This window comes from Myotis brandtii, unplaced genomic scaffold (assembly GCF_000412655.1).
Source record: "Myotis brandtii unplaced genomic scaffold, ASM41265v1 scaffold456, whole genome shotgun sequence".
Lineage (NCBI taxonomy): Eukaryota > Metazoa > Chordata > Mammalia > Chiroptera > Vespertilionidae > Myotis > Myotis brandtii.
In genome coordinates this window covers 2,654,542-2,669,431 of record NW_005367431.1, presented here as the reverse complement: position 1 = coordinate 2,669,431, position 14,890 = coordinate 2,654,542, and the positions used below count along the sequence as shown (strand labels likewise).

General features: G+C 57.6%; 1 protein-coding gene across 1 annotated transcript in view; it reads right to left on the bottom strand.

The window, feature by feature from the left end:
• Positions 1-14,890, bottom strand: part of AHDC1 (AT hook, DNA binding motif, containing 1) — a 52,825-nt gene that overhangs the window by 19,904 nt on the left and 18,031 nt on the right. The window contains exon 2 of the mRNA XM_005875250.2: positions 2,338-2,515. The gene's annotated coding sequence lies outside the window, so the exon portion shown is untranslated. The remainder of the gene's footprint in view (positions 1-2,337; positions 2,516-14,890) is intronic.

The window sequence follows — 14,890 nt, the reverse complement described above, 5'->3', positions numbered from 1 at the left end:
CGGCCTCATGACCCTCTCTCCAGCCTGCACACTCCTCCCCCCGCCCCCCCACCATTTCCCTCCCGGCCTGGACTGAAGGCCCAGGGATGTCCTCAAATGGAAAACACTACATCAAAAGGGCCATTACTGCTGCTGCGAGAGCTCCAGCATCTCCCGTCGGGGCCTTTATCTCCCAGGACCTGACCTAAAAATCTTCCAACCTGACGCCAGCCCAAAAGGATAACAAAAACAACAAGAATGAAAAAATACTGGTAGCTGTCACTTATTTGGCATTTAAACGGAGGCCCAGAGAGGTTAAGCTATGCCCTTAAGGACCAACAGCCATGAGGTGGAAGAGCTGAAGTGTTAATTGAGGTTTGTTGGGATCCTCTAAACCAAACTTCTTCACTGTCCAGAGAGACAGCCCCTTCCTCTGCAGCCTCCTGCCACCGTTCTAGTCCCAACCACCAGTTTTAATTTTTGAATTCTAATCTACCCCCTGCCAGCGTCTTCACCCACCCCTCTCACCGCAGCCATCCTGCTGCACTATCCTCCCTCACCACTAGGTGTCCCCTCAGAGCCACTGATGCCCCCAAGGGGAGCAAGCCCCGCCCTGCTCCCCGGAGCCAGCAGCCCCCGCCCCAGCACAGCACACCCCACCCTACCCCCAGACACACAGAGCTCCTTTGTGCGGCCCTCGCCCACCCCCTTCCTGCATGGAGTGGGGCACCTGGCAAGCAGGTCTGCCCTAGACCCGCCCCGGCCAGCCCCCTGACCTGGGTGCCAGGTGTGCAGGCACCACAGCCAGCTCTGGCTGAACCCGAGGGTCACCCTGCCTGGAGGCCCTCCCTTCCTCCCTCCGAGGTCACCCAGGGACTGTGCTTCCCGCCCTGCTCCGCCCCCATCCCCTCCTGCCCTTGGCCCTTCCAGACTTCTGTCCTTGTCTTTCCCTCCGTCTCCCAGAGGACTCCCCTCCTCCAGCCCCACCAGGCCCTCCCCACAGCCTCTCACCCCCGCCCACCTCCTTCCCCTGAGAGCTCCTTGTTCCGCCCCCCACCCCTCCCTGCCCAGGTCTGAAGAACTCCTCCTCTTGGAAAGTTGCTGCTGGAAAGGAAGTGACTTCAGTGATTTGGCCACAAGGCTGGGCACTGCTGAGCCCAGCTCAGCTGAAGGCTTGCCCAGCCCACCTCCAAAGCACAAATGGTGCCATGTGCACACAACACCCAGCCCCGAAACATGCTTTCCCAGGGACACACATAGAGATCCCAATGTGTACACACACCACACCATCCAGCGAACCCACCTATCACCTCAGGGTGTTCAGATTCTTGTCTATACACCTCCCCAGTGTAGACTGACACCCTGTACACATACACCATCCGGTGTGGCACACACAACACTCCAGTATTCCCACACCTGCCCAGGGCACACTCTGAATCCTGCATACCCCACTCCAATGTGCTATATACACAACCCTCCAACACCTCCAGCTCAGTCCACTTATATAACTCTTGTATCCAGAACCTTGCACACGTAAGGATAGAGCCCCCCACACACTAGCTTACACGCACACCTGTGTGCTTGTACACAAGATGCCCGCCACTTTTACTGTGGGTACACAGCCCTGCATCCTCCCACAACTGAACCTCCCCACCCTTACAATCCCAGGAGGCCCCACCCCCAGACCTCAGGCCCCAGGAATGCTCTTTTGGAAGTTGGGTGGAGTCCCCAGGCAGGCTGGGCTCTGGGGAGCTTCCTGGAGCCTGGAGGCTTCATGTGTCAGTTCAGGGAGTTGCCTCTGCAGGGCAGGGCAGGGCAGCCCCACCTGGCCTCTGTGGCTCTTGAGCCTGGGTGGGCTAGTGTGGGCCAGGAGCAGGGAGGCGGGTGCTGCCCCCTGCTCCACCTCATCCTGGCTGGGTAGCCTGGCGTACCTGAACGACTGGGTTCTCTCAGCACCTCGCCTTGGCGACCCAGCTCTTGCGTCCACAGATTTCAGTCCTGGGGGTGGGCTGCACACATCAGGCACTCTGGTTTCCACCTGTGCCCTGAGTTCCGCTCATTGTTACAAACCCTCTCTGCCCAGTTATCTCAGGTCATCATGGAGCAGGGAAGGGTCCCCAGACTAGGAGGCAGGACTCAGGAAACTTGCTGTGTACCCACGGGCCTCGGTTCCCCTTTCTGGGTAACGAGCAGTTTGAGTAAGTTGCGTTAATACATTTGGGTTCTATCAAGGGCCTCTTTTTGGCCTAAGCTGGGAGGGGGAAATCCCTGCTAGGACGGGGAAGTAAGTCCCCCTGCTGCCTACTTCGTGGGGGTGGCCGAAGCTCAGACCTGGTTTCCCTGTTCACTGTTACTTACCTGAGCAGGCTGTGCAGACAGGCCCAGCTCAGCAGGACAGGCCAGTCTTCACCAGTGATTCCAGGGTGGTCTCCGCGGCAGCCTGAGAGTTGCCCCGAACCCAGGGCCCTCTGCACGCACTTAGCTGGGCAGGCTCTGGGGTCCAGGCTGATGGGCAGACAAGCAGGCAAACTCCCATCTGTGGAAGCAAACAGCACCACAGGCTTAAGCACGGCCACAGGATGAGCCAGCCAGAGGAACCAGGAGGCGGTCCTAGGTGGGGTTCACTCTTGCATACAATTAAATCAGCTCAAACCTCATTTCACTGAGGAGCTGTGAACCTCGAAATCTCAGGTTCCTATTGGGAAGCAGTATCTTTGTATGTGTAGGTACACACATGCATGCACATGAACACATAGGCTATGGTGGAGCGAACCTGGCCTTGGGAGTTAGGTAGTCCTTGGCTCAACCCTCACTAACTGTGTGATCTTAGGCAAGTCAGTTAACCTCTCTGGCTCTCAGTTTTCTCATCTATTAAGTGGGGAGATCTTGTGATTGGGGAGGAGCCCTCTGGGGAGACTATAAAATGCTAAGAGCTTCTTTATAGTGCAGGTGTGAGTTGCTGTGCGGAGTGATGGTGTACTCAGATTTCCACGAGGGATGTACATGCAGCTGGCACTTGCCCTCCTCTATCAGATGGTTATAGCTCTTGTTTTCTTTAATAGCCAGGGCCCTTCGCACTGTCCTGCTGCTTCCTGCCTATTAGTCTGCCTCCTTGAGGTGTGTACTGGAGCCCAGAGGGGATCTGAGAACTCGGCCTCATAGATTCCTTACAGGTTCTGGTTGCCTGGGGATTTGTATGTGTTACGAGATCCTGCCTGTATGATGCACGTCTATGAGTGTTCAGCTGTCTGGATAAATATACCTGTGTGTGGGGTCCTGGGTCTACTTAGCCTTCTGTATGCTTCTCTGTGTATTTTTGTATGTCTGTGCAGGTATATGTATGTCTAAGAGTGTACATGTATGGGATTGTGTGCCTGACGTATACCTGGATTTGGTGTCTTACATGTGGGTGTGCGCATCTGGGTCTACTCAGCTTTGTTTCTGTCCACCTGAGCCTGTGTTTGCACACCTGTGAGGACAGAGGTGAAAGTATGTGGCCTATGTATGAAAAGGTGTGCCCAGCTGTGATCAGGCCACAAGTGTGCCTCTCTGCACACACTCGGCCTGGCTCTCTGCACGCTCTGTGTCAGAAGCCGCACCAGCGTTTGCCTGTCTCGGAGCTCTCTGATGTGTGTGGTGGGGCGGGGAGGGGGAATGCAGCTAGTCCTCTGCTGTCCCTGCAGGTTTCCAGTCTCGAGGCCTGTGACTGGGCACTGGTGTCACTGTGGATCAGTGTTGCCTCCCTCCTACCTCTGCCTTTCTCTGGGTTTCCAGGGTCATGGTGTGACGGCATACTGGTCACGGTGTCCCCGTGGGTCTGTTTCGCCGTGGGTCGGTATGTGCTCATGCCTGTGTCCATGCACTTGTGCACTGTATGACCTTATTACTGTGTCTGTGTGTGTCGATGGGTCCTTGGTGCCATGTCATTCCGTCTGTGCTAGTATAGCTCTGTCAGTGTCAACACGTGTGAGAGGGTCTGTGTGCCAAAGTGTGCCTGTCAGAGCAAGGGTGCCTCAGAATCTGTGTGGTACCTTTGTGTAACTCACCAGTGCGTGTGTGAGCGCATGCGAGAGACCCTTTGTGAGGCAGTGTGTGTCTGTGTCACTGTGTTTGTATGCCTGCTTCCCTCCTCCCTATCTCCTGCCTTCTTTCTCTCTCTCTCTCTCTCTCTCTCTCTCTCTCTCTCTCTCTCTCTCTCTGTAGGAGCCAGACAGCTCCCCAAGCCTGGATTAGGGACAATTTATCCACAGGCAGAGAAGGAGAATTCCAACCTGCCAGAGCCTCCCTCCTCTGATCCATCCCCCCTTTCCCCGTGGTTGGGTGGGCACAGAAATGCAGCCCAGCAGCTCCCAAGCCCTCAGGGAGCCCCCACCTCTGCAGCTCCCCAGGGGCGCAAGAGGGTGGAAAAGATGGAAATCCGGGTGGCTCCAGAGCCCTCCAAGGGGGGTGGACTGGCTGCCCCCCGTCCAGGCCCCCACAGCTCAGCTCATCTTGGCCCTGTTCTCTTACATATGGGGGTGGCGGTGGGGAGTCTGCATGGGGTCTGCCTGGCCCTGGGTGCTGGGGCGGATGTGGGGGGGACCAACGGAGCAAAGCTGCTCCCAGCCCCTCCAGAACCTGATACTCCCCAACTGATAAATGACAGCTCCCCCAATCCCTGAAATGTAAATGACTAGGGAACTTGCAACTGTGCCCACACAGGCTGGGGGAGCCAATGGGAGGCGGGGGACAGTGTGGTGGGGGGAATGCAGCGAGGGGGGAGCAGGGGCTGAGCTGGGACTAAGGCTCCCTTCACGGTGCTCCAGGCGCAAGGCAGAATCACATGTTTTCCATTAGCTGCTCTGGCCTCCTTGTTCAGGGGGTGTTGGCTGGGGGAGATTTGTTCTGGTTGCAGACACCAGCCGAGACCACACAAGAAAGACAGGGGGAGAGAGAGAGAGATTGAGTGCCAGAGGGAGAGAGAAAAACACAGAGAGGGAGAGAGAGAAAGATACAGAGACACCCAGAGGGAGAGACATGAGAGACAGTGACAATCAGAAACATACAAAACAAAAGCGGGGAGAGAGACTGGCGGACAGGGACAGTGAAGGGAAACGACAGAGGTGGCGCGGCTGGTCGGGTTTTGAGGGGATGGCAGCGCAGGGAGGCCAGCCCGACAGACGGAAACCGGAGGGTGATGGAGGCAGACAGAGGGAGGAGACCACGCACAGGATGAGCCAGGGAGAAGAGCTGGGTGAGGATGCCAAGTGGGCAGCAGCGGGGCCAGGAGGGCAGGGGACATGGGCGGAGACACCGGCAGATAGGCAGGGATGGCAGTGTGGGCAGGGGGAGAGGACCTCCGAGCTGGCCGGCGGGGGTGGCCAGCAGGCCGGGAGCCTCCGCCTCCTGACCCTCGAGCCTCAGAGAGATAACAGGCCCGAATAGTGCTGACTTGCGGTTCAGAAATCCAATATCCTCCGCGGCACACTAATCGACTACCTGAGCTCCGGGCCGCGAGAGCTGCCCCGATTAATCCTGCGGCTCCACAGCCTTAATTAGTTTAACAGTTTCAGGGGCAGAAGAGGCAGGGAATAGGGTCCCCCAGGCCTAGGGGGACAGCCCCTCATGCAAACCCTGCCCGGTGCCCCACCTCTCCAGTTACACCTGCCCCAGTCCCAGCGGCCCCGCTGCACACTGTCTGAAAAACACTGGGTCCTTCCTCCCGGGAAGCAGTCTCCAGGGTTGGCACCTGGGCCAGAAGGTAGGTCATGTGGGGATGAGACACCCCCCCCTCCCGACCCACACTTGCCCTGGTGCTCAGGGCCTCTGCTGGCCACCCCTCTGGGGTCCTGTGGTCTCCATGGGAAGGCCCCGCCAACTGTCAGCTCCATACCACCAGGCAACACGTTGTCTCTTGAGGGTGAAAGACAAACTCCTAAGTTACTGACAACCTCCCAACAGCATGGGATAATCGCACATGTCACTCCCCACAACAGCATGAGATGGGCACACGGTGACATCTCACACACACCCGACAGCTGGAGAGACAGGCATGTGATATGACTGACTACTCTCCTAACCTGTCACTTCCCACGAAGCATGAGATGGGCACAGCTGATACCCCAGACAGTATGAGACAGGAACACAGGCTATCACCCTCACAACGGCGGAACTAACACACACCCAGGTACCCCCACATCCAATAACTGGATGTGAAACGATTGGAGAACCTCCCCCCCAACCCCGACACAGACACAGGCCTCACCTTCCAGGTGTGAGGAGGATGCAGACCTACCCCCGCAACCCCAACCCATGGTGTATGCCAGGGATACAACCTCACTCCTTCCCCATGAGTCCTCCCTCCGGGCTGGGATGGGTACACGACCTGTTACCCCCTGACTGCTCAGGACAGGTGACAGCACACTCCCACCCCTCCCCCATCACCGCCAGCCTGGGTGGTGCTGTCCTCTGCCTGCAGAGGCGTCACAGCTCACAGGGCATGAATGTCACCCCAGCACTGCCAGAGCCAGGCACAGCCGCACGTTGCCCCAGTGACAAACACACTGGCCCCAGGAGGAGGTGGAAGTGCATGCGGCTCTGGGTGTGACCTTGGTCCCTGGACACCAGGAGGGGAGGTACACGGGCCTCCCTCCTGGGTAACCCAGTGGCCTGGTGCTGGGGAGGAAGCCGCCTGGGCACAGATAACCTGGAAATGCCACCCACCCCAAGTTCCCAGCCTCACCTCATTTCTAATTGAAGGTAGTTGTTATCTGGGGAGGGGGCAGAATGAGTGCTCACTGAAGCCTGAGGACCATTTCCTATAAGGCTTCTTAGAGATCGGTGGAGGGGAGACAGGTTTTGGGTGGCTGTCACCATGCCCTCAGGGCACAGGACTGAGGAGGGAGAGATGATCGCTTTAAGCCCCCCACTGCTACCAGGGGAGCCCCTCTTTCTTACAAAGGCCGCCCTCCTCGTCTCCAAATTCAGACCACAGAGCCTGACAAGAAGGCCAAAGTCCAGGGGCATGACTCACCCAGGGAACAAGCCCAGCCTGCTGGCCAGAGTAAGGGAGGCCTGGGGCCAAGGGGCCTGGGTTCAAGTCTGAGCTCCTCCCAGGCCAAGCTGAGTGACCCTGGAGCAGCAGCTCAGCCTCGGGCTTTGGAGTGGGGGGAAGGGGTAGCAGCCAGGAAGTGTAAGGGTCTGAAAGTAGTTGAGGCTGGAGACCAGCAAGTAGAGCACTGGGGGGCCATGGGAAGGAGGTAGAACAGAGTAAGTGCTCATCCATCCTTGGCTCCACCGCTTCCTCACCTTTCTGCACCTCAGTTTGCTCATCTGTAAAGTGGGGATAATAATGTCGGCCTCAAGAGACAATGTGGCAAAAAGTGGGCAGGTGCTCAAGAAATGGGAGCTTCTTATTGAAGAGGGGGAAATAGATAAAGAGAGGGCAGGAGACTTGGCCAAGCCCCAGAGGAAGTTAGCACCAGCTGAGCTCAGCCTCCACCTCCTGGCTTCCGACTAGAGCTGGTTTTGTAAGACTGCTTGGAGCTCCATCATGTGTGTATGTGGGGGGCATAAGGGGGGATGCTGGGGTGTTGTTGGATACAGAACGGCCCTACTGCCCAGCGAAGACCAAGGAAACTGTAGCAGTCTCTCATACACCTTGACCTTTACCCTAAACCCCACTTTGACCACCTTCAAATAATGGACAAGAGAGGGGCCAGCTCTAAGGGAGAAAAGCAGCCCACACCCTTGCCCCCATGACCAGCATAGCACCTGGTGCTTGAAAAGACTGGGGGGATCGAGGATGTCAGTACCCAGGGCCCTCTTGTGTAGGAGCCCAGAGAGGGACTCTGCCTAGCCCGAGGTCACACAGCATGAGAGCAGCAGAGCCCAGAGCCCGGGGCAGGGACAGCCTCAGAGCAGAGTCCTTCTAGCCCCTGGGGGTGGCTGGAGCTGGGGGATCCTGGGGGACTGAGCAAAACGTGGCGACAGATGGCCTGCCGAGGCAGCGGCGATCTGGGCGGCTGGCAGGCATGCTCGTTCCCGCGCAGGGAAACGGCTAATTTTAGCTGAGGCCTTGATGCCAGCTTTGTTCCCCCCACCCACCAGGCCGAGGGGGGCCCAGCATGCCTTGCGTGCAAACCGCCTCCCCCAGGCACCTTTACTCCCCCTCCTGGCCCCTTGGTAAGTGGTGCCAAGACCCCAGGTTCTAGAACTTCTGCCTGACCAGGCCTCATCACACCCAGAGGCAAGGGCTGAGCCCTGGAGTGCTGGCACCCCCACCCCAGGGCCTGTTTCCCATGACTCTAACCTCATTCCTTGAAGAGGGGCTGCCAGGAGGAGGGCTAGAGGCCACTGCCCAGAGTGGGAGGGAGGGCCTGACAGCAGGGGCTGCCAGTCTTGGGGAGGAGGCGGGGCACTGTCCTCCACCAGATACTTAAGGGGACAGGACCCTTATTCTACTCCTGCCCCGAGACAAGTTCTTCTGTGCTGCAGTCCCCGTGGGTTGGTGAGCAAGGGGGTGGGAGTCGCTCTACCCTTTCTCTCTTCGTAACTTTGACTTTGCTCCAGGAACTCCAAGTACTTTAAAGAAGTCAAAGATAGAGCAAGGGCAGTAGTACCCCGGTACCACTGGGGGAAACTGAGGCACGGTCTGAGAGAGTCACCACTGCGGGTGGGGAGGAGACAAGTCCCAGGAATCAGTGAGGTCTAGACATGCTCCTCTTTGAGTCCTTACAGCTAGGGGGCTTCTTGGGCCAGCTCAGCCCTGACTACCCTCTGCCCCTACCCAGGCTGGCAGAAGGTAGATTAGATAGATGGAGCCCCTCCCCTGGAACCCTGGAAAGGGAGGCCAGGCACTCTAGGTTCCTAGTGCCCCACCCCTGTAAGCTCTTTAACCTCAGACCCTCTCCTCCCCATCTGAGACCCAACTGCACCAGCCCAATGGGGGGCCAGGACATCTGGCCCCTACGTAAGAGGGGGCTCCTGTGGGGTGAGGCTGGAAGGTTCCCTTCTCCCAGCTCCATCCTGGGGACCCATGAGGGAAATGATCAGGTGGGAAAATGAGAAAGAAGATGAAGAAAATCTACGTGTTTGGAGGGAGAAAGCCAGGGAGAAGAGAAAGAGGGAGGAAGAAACAGGACAGGATGGGGCTGAAGAGGAAGGAGGGAAGGGATGAGAGAGACAGAGGCAGAGAGACAGACAGAGAGAGGGGACAGCATATATGAATGCTGAAGGAAAATGGCAAAAAAGAGAGGAAGAGAGGGACAGAGGAGGAAGAACAAGACAAAGAGACAGAGAGACAGGCAGGATGAGGCAGAGACAAAGACAGAGAGTGAGCGAGTTACACGCAGGGGGGGAGAGATGGGGAAGGAGCCTGCCCTGACAGGGCAAGGCAAAGAGAACTGAGGGCACCACAGAGAACAGGAGACGGACAAGGGATTGACACACCCAGAGACCAAGAGACAGGGGATGAGACATTCAGAAAATGGGGTGGGAAGAAGGGGGAGACCCTAAGTGATAATGTGTATGTGTGTGTGTGGGGGGGGGGCAGCAGTAGACAGAGGCAAGGAGGGAGGGGGTATGTCGTCGCCAGAGCTGGGGGGAAAGAGGACAGAAATGGAATGTGGGTCTGGGCATGAGGCTCGCAGATGCATCAGCTCCGGTTTCAGCTGGGGCAGTTTTTTCGAGGGAGGGGGCTTGTTGCCATGGCTGCGGGCACGGCAGGGGCACAGTCTGCTGGCACTTGGAGTTCTGGGCATGGTAGGGGGCTGACTGAGGAAAGAGGGGGGCGATGACGTAGCCTCACCCATGCCCCAGGGGCTCTACCAGGAAGAAAGTTTCCAGAGAATGATGGGAGATGTGAGCTGAGGTGGGCTCCGGGCCCTGCTCCACCCCATGGTGGCTGCCAGTGGGGCACCACTTTCCAGGTCGCCTGTGGGCATCCAGGCTCCCACCATGCTTCAGGCTGGCCCCTGGGGATCTTCCTTCTCTGCCCCCTCCGGTCTAGCTGCCGATCCAGCATGCTACAGCGCAGGCTGCTGCTTCTGCTTGCAGGGAGCCGCAAGATTGTGAATTCAGGATCTGTAATCCTAACGCAGAGCCCAGGCCTACCGGGCTCCAGTTGCCAAGGCGACGGAGGGTCAGAGGGCAGCTCAGGGCGCCCGCTCCTCCAAGTCAGAATCCCAATTGTTAAAGCCCAAGAATAAACAGCTGAAGCGGCCGTGGGGGGGCCGGGAGGGGGGCTGAGGTCTGCATCGGCTCAGTGTGGTGTTGTCAAGCGAGATGTCACTAATTGTCTGAAGGAACAGGCTGAGGCAGCTCTTAACTGCTTCTGTGCCACCGGAGACACCTTGGCTGCCTGGCCCCCATCCCCTGGGCCTCCCAGCATTCCACTGGGGCAGCTTGTTGGTAGGGGGAGTGCTGGCCCGGCATAATACCTGCCTCCCTTGCACTGAACCCCCATATACTTCGGCTCCCGACATTCCTCTTTGCCCAACTTGGAACCTCCCACTTGCAAGCTAAGTCCTTATCCCCATAACCAGTACCCCCTAATCACTGTGCCCACAATACTTCTTGCAGCACAGAACTGCCCCTCTGGCCTACAAAAGCCTCCCAGCTCCCCCCGATATCTCCTCCCACTGCCTCCTCCCCCCAGAAGTCAGGGTTTCCGGTACAAGGTGTATGGATTCTTCTGATCTTTTATTTTGGGGGGGGGTCTATGGGGAAAGGAAAGGCTTATAGCATCTTTCTGTGTTAACCTCTTCCCTACTCTTAGTCACACACTAGAACCAAAGAACTGACTGGAATCAGGAAACCTGGTTTCTAGCTTTGATTGTTCTACCTACTTGCTGTGTGACTTCTGGCAAGGTACTTTCCCCCCATGGCCTGTCTCCCCGTCTATCGTTTATCCTGAACATTTAGTAGTGCCTATTTTGAGTGAGGCCATGTCTGGAACCCCTATCCAGAGGAACTCCCAGTCCAGTGGGTGAGAAAGGCTCATAATACAAGGCAGAAAGCAATCAGAGATCCATCCTCAGGTAAGATATTCCATGAAAAACACAGTCAATCGTTCAGGGGACAACAGCTGGTGTTAGTGGTAGTACTGGTACTGCCATTACAGAGGGTCACGAGGAGTGTAGGTAATCCGAAAAAAGATCAGGGTGTAGGCTTCCTGCAGAAAGTGGCACTGGCAGGAGTTGGACAGGTGGGCAAGAAGGCAGGGTGTTCCAGGAGAGAGGTCTTGGGAAGCTCTTCCAGGGGAGCTGAGCTGCAAGGTCTCAGGGCCGCTAGCTCAGCCCCTCCCAGAGCAGGAAGGGCGAGGCCTTCAATAGTCTCCCCGCCCCACAGGCCGGCCTTGCCTCCTCCTCCACCCACTGCGTTTCAGGCTGGCAGCGAGCGGGTGCCCGGTGGGGGCGGGCCGCCCTTGGGCAGGACTGCGGAGATTGGTAGTACCTGGGGTGATGTCACGAGGGGCGTGGCCAAGGTTTCAGTAGGCCTCCCGCCCCAGACTCCGGCCCTAAGACCAAAGCACAGGGTCCCCGGGAGGGGGCGGGGACGCTCAGGTGCGGGCGGGGCCAGGGCGCTGTCCGTGGGCGGAGAGCTGGGCGCGGAAACAGGGGATCCCCCAGAGAGGGCTCAGCCCAGCCCGAGGCTGGACTCTTACAAAAGACGACTTGTTCTTTCTTGGGATGCCTGCGCCTTCTCAAACATACCTACAGTCACACTCCAGGGACAGCTACACCCACATATGGCTGCACAGAGCACGCTGGCCTGGGGAGATGGGGCTGTTGCCAGCCCCAGAGGCCGAGGTTAAGAAGAAGGGTGCCCCAACCACCCCTTGTCACAGATTCAACACCATTCACCCGACGCCACCTCACACCAAGTGACCTGGATACTCCCACAGCCTCATGCACAGCCCTGGGGACACTGACCCACTCACATTCTCCTCCCTGGTCTGTAGCTCACCAACTTCCTGTTCTGGAGTCAAATCAGCTTCAGTGCGGGCTCCACGCTGCATGTGACCTTGGCTTACAATGAAGCTGGTTAAGGTTACTTTTTACTGAGCACTTACTCTGTGTCAATCCTTGCCATTACCCTTTATGGTGAATACTACCAGTCCCTTTTTGTGGGTGGGAAACTGAGGCTTAGGTTAAATAGCTTGCCTAAGGCACAGGCCAGGACTTGAACCCAGGTCAAGCTTGACTTCAGAGCCCATGTTCTTCCATGTGTTAACGCTGCCTCCCATCATATCACCCTAACACCCCCCCCCACACACACACACACACCACACACGACCACAGACAGCAAAGCCATCTCGGTTGAGGTGTAACTCTCCACCCCAAACACGTCACCGTCTAATATCAGGCAGTTTCTCTCACTCATCAGTGTGTGTTGGGAGGCAGGGGAGACTCCTACCTCTAAGCTTCCGTCAGAATCGTTATAAATGGGGCACAGAGTGAGAGCAGGGCTGGAACAGGCCACCTCTAACCTTTCCAGCAGGTCACCTCCACCTCCCCTGACCCCAGATGACACAGCACTGACATACTGGCTGGGGTGCCAGGCCTGCAGCTCTCCCTGACCCCTAGGCCAGGACCCTCCCCTAGACCCCAACCCCTGCTGAGAACAAGTAGAAACAAACTCCTTCCTGGGGATGTCAAAGCACCTTTCCTGGGGGAGGCGGCTCTGTGATCCCCTGAGCCTGGCTAGGGAGAAGGATCGGGTTACTCTTTCCCCAGCTGTGCCTGGACTCCTTGAGGCTGACCTTTCACCTCATCCAGGCCAGGACCCAAAGGGGGCAGGAGTCCAGCACTCACCTCCTGTTAACCCTCTGAATTCCTCATCTTTCCATTCCAGAGCCCCTGCCAGGGCCCCAGCGGGTCTCAGGCAGCCCAGCCATGGCTTCGGTCTCAGGAAGCCCGAAGCCCAGCCGGGCATGCCAACCTTTCCCCACCCGCCCATCCTGGGGTCCGGTTTCCCAGAGGGCTTTACAGAATGCTCCTCCCTGCCCCCTGCCCAAGCGGCCCTGCCCTCCCAGGATCAGATACCTCCGCCCAAGCAGCTGAAAATGACCTGGGCTATTTTCGCTCTGGGATCGAGTTGCAAACTCCCCCTTAAACTGGCAGCTTCCCACAGCCCTCCAGACGATTGCCCCCCACTCCTCATCCCTCACCCAGAATCATTTCACAAGACAGGGGGGCTTTTAGAGACCACTGACCTAAGCCCCTCAGAAGGGGAGACTGAGGCCATGAGTCAGACACAGGGCTGGGCAGAGAACCAGGCTTCCTGGGTTCCCGCCCAGGTCCCTTTCTACTGTCTAGCACAGCCTGCTCTGTACCCTAGATCTCAGAGCCTCTGACCCAGCCAAAAACCCAGCCGACCTCCAAGCACCAGAAAATCACACTGGAGGCTACCCAGAAATCTCTGTGCCACCATGCATGTCAGAAATCGCTTTTACCCCTTTGTTTAAAACTGGGACCAGGTCTATACCTGTATCACAACTATGTGGACTACAGGAACATTGTGAAAGGTGCAAACTGGGAGGAAAGACGGGGAGATTGAGGCCCAGAGGAATGGGAGGTGGATCCAGGCTTCCTTAAGGTTTATATTGCACAAGACTTCCAAGTTCCCAGCAGCCCCTAACCCCAGCTTCTTAGTAACCCCCTCCTTCCATTTCTACAAACCCAGCCTCTTCCTGGCCCCTGCCCCTCCACCTCAAGCTCCAGCCCTCCTGGGCAGGAATGTGACTGGTCAGGTCTGAGCTGACCACATGAGTGGCTATAAGGCAACAGACCCCCCATCCTCCCATCCCCCCCAGCCTGGGGGAACTCACATACCAAGACAAGAGGAGGGGGGGGGGAGAGGAGAGGAGCGCTTTAACCCTTTGCAGCCAGGCTTTTAGGTGAAAAAGAGGGGTACTCTGCTTCCAATGGTCACTCCCATGAGTGCTGCCAGGTGGGGGAGAGCAAGAAGAATCTACTTCACCAAGGGGGTGGGATGGAGATATTTGCCCCCCTAGTCCCTGTTAAGAAAAATTAGACTTTGCCACCCCAACTCTCTAATCCCATCTCCCGTGACATTTGGAGAAAACAGTCATGAGGCGGTGCTGAGGGGAGAAGGAAAGAAGGCATCATGAACCCCAACCTCAGGAGCCCCTAGTCTGATGGGAGAAATACAACCCTGCCCCGGGGAGTCTGACTGAGGAGACCAGCCACAGAGGCTGGGACAAAGAGCTGAGAGCAGGGCGTGCATGGAGCTGCGCAGAAAGAAGTGGGAGGAAGCCAAGGCAGGAGCAGAACAAGCCAGGTGGGGTCAGATCGGGCAGGCTTCCCAGAGGCCCCTCGGCCCACACCCCTCCCCCAAGGCTGTGGAATCTCGGGGGTCAGGGCTGAGGGACAGCCCCGCCCCCTGCTCCCCTCGGGCTCAGGAATTCCACCAACCAAGGAAGGGGGGGCTGCTTCGGCCTCAGTCCAAGTTGGCTCCCACTGGACCAGGAACTGAAGCTCTTCCTCAGCCCCCCACCCCCACCCAAGCCGCTGGGTTTTTTTTCCCCTCCCCTCCCCCTCCCTGGCTGGCACCGCGTGTGCCAGGCGCTGGCAGAAAACAAACCCGCCGGGGTGGGTTTGCAGGGAGCGGGGTAACCTTGACACAGTTGCGGCAGTCGCTAATGGCAGACACATACTCCGCCTGTTCTGGGGGGACTGTTGCCGTTGCTAGGAAACCAGCAGCCGCGTGAATGGAAATGGGTCAGTAAACCTGGGGAGAGATAGTGTGACACTCGAACCACTGCAGCTGCTCCAGCCCACACCGAAATCCCTCCTCTTCAATATTTATCACTCCCGCCTGGGTCCTCAGCTTCTTCACTAGCCTGGCCCTCAGGCCCCCCAAGGCTCAACAGGGAAGGGAGGGAGAGAAGTTATAGGGGGGTGCTTAT